A 6000-nucleotide genomic window follows, 5' to 3' on the forward strand; every position below is an offset into this window, starting at 1 on the left:
ATAAAGAACTTGATTCAAATTTCAAAAAGAGTCCCTGGTTGGCAATCAAAGGACAAACAAGCAGTTTTCAAGGGGAGCAGTCCAAACTTTTGCCATGTGAAAAAATATTGTAGTAATTATTGGAGAAGTGAACACTAAAGCAACTCTTAATGTTCCACCTCACTCAAACCCATCAGATTGGCAAAGTTGACAAAAAAGGAAACTCATAAACATGGGGAGGAACTGTCAGAAAACTAGCACATTGATGCATTATTTGGTGGCTCAATGAATTGGTCCAGTCATTCTGGAAAGAAATTTGGCATTGGGCCCAGAAAGTTGCTGAACTATATGTGCCCTGTTGCCCATTACTAGGTCAGGAGCTTCAAAGAAAATAGAAAAGGCCCTTTTATGTGGTGGCAAAGAACTAGAAATTAAAGATGAGTGCTTGTCAATTGGAATAGCTGAACAAATTATTATGTATTAACTTAATAGAAGGCTGTTTTATCATAAGAAAAGGGAAAGACAAATGTTATTGAGAAATCTAGGACGTCTTGTATGAATTGATAGAGAGGGAAGTGAGAACCAGGAGAATAATTCAGAATACTGCCAAAATGTCAAATACCTTTTGAAATCAAAGTAATGATGAACTTTACATGAATCTGGAGGAATTATGATGAGTGCTACCCACCCCCCACCCCCCAGACATATGAGGGCCTAAATGAGACATTCATTTTTGGATCTGGTTAATATGGTAATTTGTTTTATTTTAACTGAGCATATTTTCTTTTTGGTGGGGAGAGAGGTAGGTCAGAAAAGATGTTTGTTAACTGAGATGGCTTTCCAAAACCTCAGAATGGTTTTGACTTGCATTTCTCTCTCTCTTTTTTTTTTTTTTTGGATGAACCCTTATCTTCCGTCTTAGAATCAATACTGTGTATTGGTTCTAAGGCAGAAGAGTGGTAAGGGCTAGGCAATGGGGGATCAAGTGACTTGCCCAGGGTAACACAGCTGGGAAGTGTCTGAGGCCAGATTTGAGCCTAGGACCTCCTCTCTCTAGGCCTGACTCTCAATCCACTGAGCCACCGAGCTGTCCTCTTGCATTTCTCCTAGTGATTTTTTCCCCCTTTTTCAGAACTGTTCTTATCTTTTATCCATAAAGGAATAGCTTGTATTTTTTAAAATTAATTTGTATTTATTTTGGACCCTTAACCTTTAGGGAATATATTTGATGCAAAAAGTTTTTCCCCATTACATGGTTTTACTTTATTCTAATGGATTTTCATGCAAAAGCTTTTAAATTTCATGTAACCAAAATTATGTCTTGCAATTTTGTTATCACATCTTTTTCTTGTTTAATATTTCTCCCCCAACTATAGGTAGAAAAAATATCTTTATATATAGTTTTCCTCTAATTTATTTTGGGGGTGGTGGTATCCATTTGGAACTTGTCATCTATTATCTAAAATGCTAGTGGCTACTTCTACTCTTAAAGACAGTCTACCAAGTCGGAAATGGGGCTGTGACTTACACTGATAAAGCCCTGGGTGCTTGAAACATTGAAGGAAGCTTGTAGCAAATGTATTTATGTATTAAAATTTTTGGTCTAAAATGGTCTTTATTTTCTCTTATTCTGCTTGCCAATTTTCATAGCTTCTCCTAATCCCAAAGCACTTCTAGTGCCTCAGGCCCAGAATTTGTGTCTGTCCAATATGTTTCAGGCCCCTGGTTGTTTTGTGGCCAGATTTTGTTTGCAAGTCCCGACTTAGTGGATTAGATACACCAGAACGTAACTTCGTTTCCTTCTGTGTTCCTTGTCTGGCTGCTCCTGGGCCTCATAGCTAATGGTTGAGACTTGATGAGCCTAAAGGCAATTGTGTAACAGCTGCCAAGGCAAAGATGTAGCTTCTACCCCCTGGAAAATGAGGGCCTGATCACCTTTTCATTTCCTTCCGCCCAGCTGTGCTGAGGCTCGTTGGCAGTGTTGGGTTATAGCTTGTTGCTGGGGAAGTCCTTGGTGCTGAGAGAGGCAATTAAGAAGCAGTCGACTGTGCGGCTGGGTTTCTCTCCTTTTGGACAGACAGGTTGGGTGAGTTACAGCCCCAGTGGCAGGGATTCAGGTAGGAACGTTGTTAACATTCTGAATCTGGAGCCATCATCTGCCTTGCAGCCTGCTGGGACACTCAATTTAGACAACATATAAAGTTTCCTGGAGATGGGACAAGCCCTGGCTCTGGTGGGGACTTGCTCAAACCTATGGAAAGAGCCGAAAGGTTAAAGTGTGTTCTGCTCTGGGCAGTGACGAGGGTGTAACCAGGGAGCTGGCATGCTTGACCCACAGCCAAGTATTCCAGGACAGTTTGTTATCCAGCTAAAGTTGGTGGCGACATTAGTTTGAAATCCAAGGGGCAAAGTCAGTGTTTTTTGTTTGTTACCTTCATTCTCTCAGACATCTCTCCAAGTGTCAGAGGAAATGTTAGCATCATTGAAAATGTCAAAGCTTGCTTGCTTCCTTCATATCCCCAGGGAACGAGGCTGGGCTTGGGCCCAATGGTGACCATTCTTATGTGCTGAAGGCATCAACTTCCCAGAGGGGCCTGACAAGGGCAAACCATTCCATTCTGACGATTCAGTGCAGGGGGAGGGGAAAGCATTAGAGAATGTTCCATTCAAGAGGCATTTATTAACAGAACACTGCTAGAAAAATTCAAGGCAGCATGGGGATTGGAGAGACTACTGCTTCTGGATCCAGAGGGCCAATGCTTAAATTCTTGCTTTGCTACTTGTGTGCTACAAGGTTCTGGGTTTCCTCTTCATTTGTTAGATGAAGGAGCTTAGTGTATTTTGACTATTAGGTTAGGTAGATTATTTTGAGCTTTCCTGTAAAGTAACACACAACCCCCGAGGTCCAGTAGAGAAGATAACACAATGCGCTGTAGAGAAGCCAATATAATCAGGGCCGATGTTCAAACCTGTGACTTCCAACTACAAGTCCAGTGTTCTAGCTGCCATACCACCATTTTGCCAATGAGGAAGAGAACATTCTGGGTATGAGATACTGTGTGAGGAAGGCAGGAAAAGGAGGTTAATAGGATTCTTTTTAGTTAGAATTCAGAATATGTGGTGACAACTAACATGAAGTAAGAATAGAAAAAAGGTAGGATGAGGCTTGGCTTAAGTAAGGGCCTTGAATGTTAGGCCAAGAAGTTGGTCTTCATTGGATAGGGGGAAAAATGACAGTCATTGAAAGATTGGAGCAGAGGAGTGGTTTGGTCAGCTCTGTAAAGAAGATTTAAGTCTTGGGCCTGCTAAGAAGATAGGTAATAGGGGTCAAGTGACTTGCCCAGGATCACACAGTTAGGAAGTGTCTGAGGCCAGATTTAAACCTAGGACCTCCCGTCTCTAGGCCTGGCTTTCAATCCACTGAGCCACCCAGCTGCCCCCTTAAAATTTTTTTGATAAATTTCTGCATACATTTTCCAAAGTTATATGATCTAAATTGGCTCCCTCCCTTCTTCTCACCCCATTCCTGAACTGGCAAGCAATTCGATCTGGGTTATCCCTGTATTATCACAGAACATTTCCATATTGTTCATTTTTGTAAATGAATAATCTTATAAAACCAAAACCCCAAAACATAAACCCAAATAAACAAGTGATAAGTCATATGTTTTCATCTGCATTTCTACTCCCAACAGTCCTTTCTCTGGAGGTAGATAGCATTCTTGGTCATAAGTCCTTCAGAACTGTCCTAGATCATTGTATTGTTTGTTAGTAGCAGAATCTCTCACATTTGATTGTTCCACAGTATTACTGCTACTATGTACAATGTTTTCCTGGTTATTTCATGCCATATCAGTTCCGTTAGGTCTTTCCAGATCTTTCTGAAATCCTTCCATTCATCATTCCTTATAGCACAATCATATTCCATCACCATCAAATACCACAATTTGTTCAGCCATTCCCCGATTGAGGGATATCCCTTTAGTTTCCAATTCTTTGCCCCCACATTTCCTAAAGTTTTTTGAAAGAAGACAATCCAGCCTCCTGGCAACATTTCAAAGATGCCTGTGTCCCAGGTCAGGAAAAAAAATACAGCTATATGCATGTACTAAGAATTAGAGCCAAATATTGTTCCCTAACTGTAACTTGTTAATATAAAGCTTGAATGTTTTTAAAGCATTCTCCCTCAGTTCCTCTCCCTTCCCCCCAATTCTGCAAGGCTTGTTTGTAGTGGATTCAATATTTTTTCCAAATGAGGGAAGAGGCTTTAAAAGGTTGTGATTTGCCCATTGTGACGTAGCTAGTAAGTGACTGGAAGTGAGCTTTGAGTCCTAGATCTTGTGATTTAGAGTCTAGTTCTTTTTCTGTTTTACCTTACTATTTTAATCTGATTCCTAGTTTTGATTTTAATGTTGTGGTTTTTGTTTTTTGTTTTTTGTTTTTTTTTTCCTAAGCAGCATAAGATTTCCTGAACTGGTAATAAGGTGAGCCATTAAACTGCATAGTCAAAGATTTTAACCTACAGTTTTGTGAAAAACAGACTGGGCTAGTATTTTTATTTGCTCTGTGGCTGAGTGGACTACAACATCCCTAGACTCATGCTTTCAAAGTGAGTTTGAGCAGAGTGACTCAGGGATACCACTTCTAGGGCTATAAACCAGAGGTCCAAGTAGATAAGAAAAGATTCCTTTTGTGGTGACAAAGAACTAGAAACTATCCATTGGAATGACAACAAATTATGGTATATGAATGTGATGGGATACTGTTGTGCTGTAAGAAGTGACAAAGGAGATGTAGTAGAGAGACCTGGGAAGACTTGGATGACCCGAAGCAGAGGGAAGTGAGTAGGATCAGGAAAACAATTTTATTCTATAATAGCAACATCGTAAAAACTGAACAATTTTGACTTAAGAACTCGGACCAGACTAACCATGATTCCAGAGGACTAGTGATGAAAAATGTTATCTACCTCCTGAGAGAAGTGATGGACTGAAAGACATTTTTTGGACGCAGGCAATATAAGAATTTGTTTTACATGACCATGGATATTTTTTACAAGGGTTTTTTTTTTTTCTTCCCTTCCTCCCATTGGGGGAGGAGAATATGAAAAAGGGAAAAAGTGCTTCTTAATTTAGGATTTTTTTTTTAATTTAAAAATGAATTTGTTCTGTATAAGCCAGCATGCTGGAGTAGAAATTCTGCTAATCCTAGAGACTTGAATTCAAAACTTAAGCCTAAAATTGATCATTTTAATAAAGACGAATCACTTGATTTATCTGTGCTTTGGATTCTTAATCCATGAAATTGGGATGACGGTGCCCATATTACTAAGAAGAGTTATGCGGAAACCATATTCAGTTGGATTCAACTGAGCCTGAATTAAAAACCCACCTTAGATACTTTGTGACCTTGGTCAAGACAACTTTTCAGCTTCAGTTTCCTCAGAGCACCTACCTCACAGGGTAGCTGTGAGGATCAAATGAGGCAATATTTGTAGAGTGTAATGGAATTCTTAAAGTGCTCATATAAACACTAGTTGGATGATGCAGTAAATAGAATGCTTGATCTGGAAGCAGCGACTTGAGTTCAAATCTAGCTTCAGACACTGAGGTATGTGGCCCTGGGCAAGTCACTTAATTTGTTTCAGTCTCCTCATTTATAAAATATAAAAACAATGGCATCTACTTCCCAGGATTATTGTAATAATGAGAAGCAGTTTAATGGCTCATCTTATTGCCAGTTCAGAAAATATGCTGTTTATCTATACTTCCCCCAGCACTTTATTTTCAAATCTTATTACAAATAATAATTGTAAAGGTGCTTAGCAGAGATCCTAGCACATAGCACTATATGAATGTTAGCTATTGTTAATGAACACTTCAGAAATATTTTCTTATCCTTCACTTTAAATTCTTGTTACAGCCAACAAATTCTGTCCATCCCTATGAGAGGATATCTAATAACCCCATTCAATCTTTTATTTCTATTTGGATTTCAGTGTGAAAACGGTAGCAAGCCAAT

The sequence above is a fragment of the Gracilinanus agilis genome, chromosome 2, assembly GCF_016433145.1.
Source record: "Gracilinanus agilis isolate LMUSP501 chromosome 2, AgileGrace, whole genome shotgun sequence".
NCBI classification, from domain to species: domain Eukaryota; kingdom Metazoa; phylum Chordata; class Mammalia; order Didelphimorphia; family Didelphidae; genus Gracilinanus; species Gracilinanus agilis.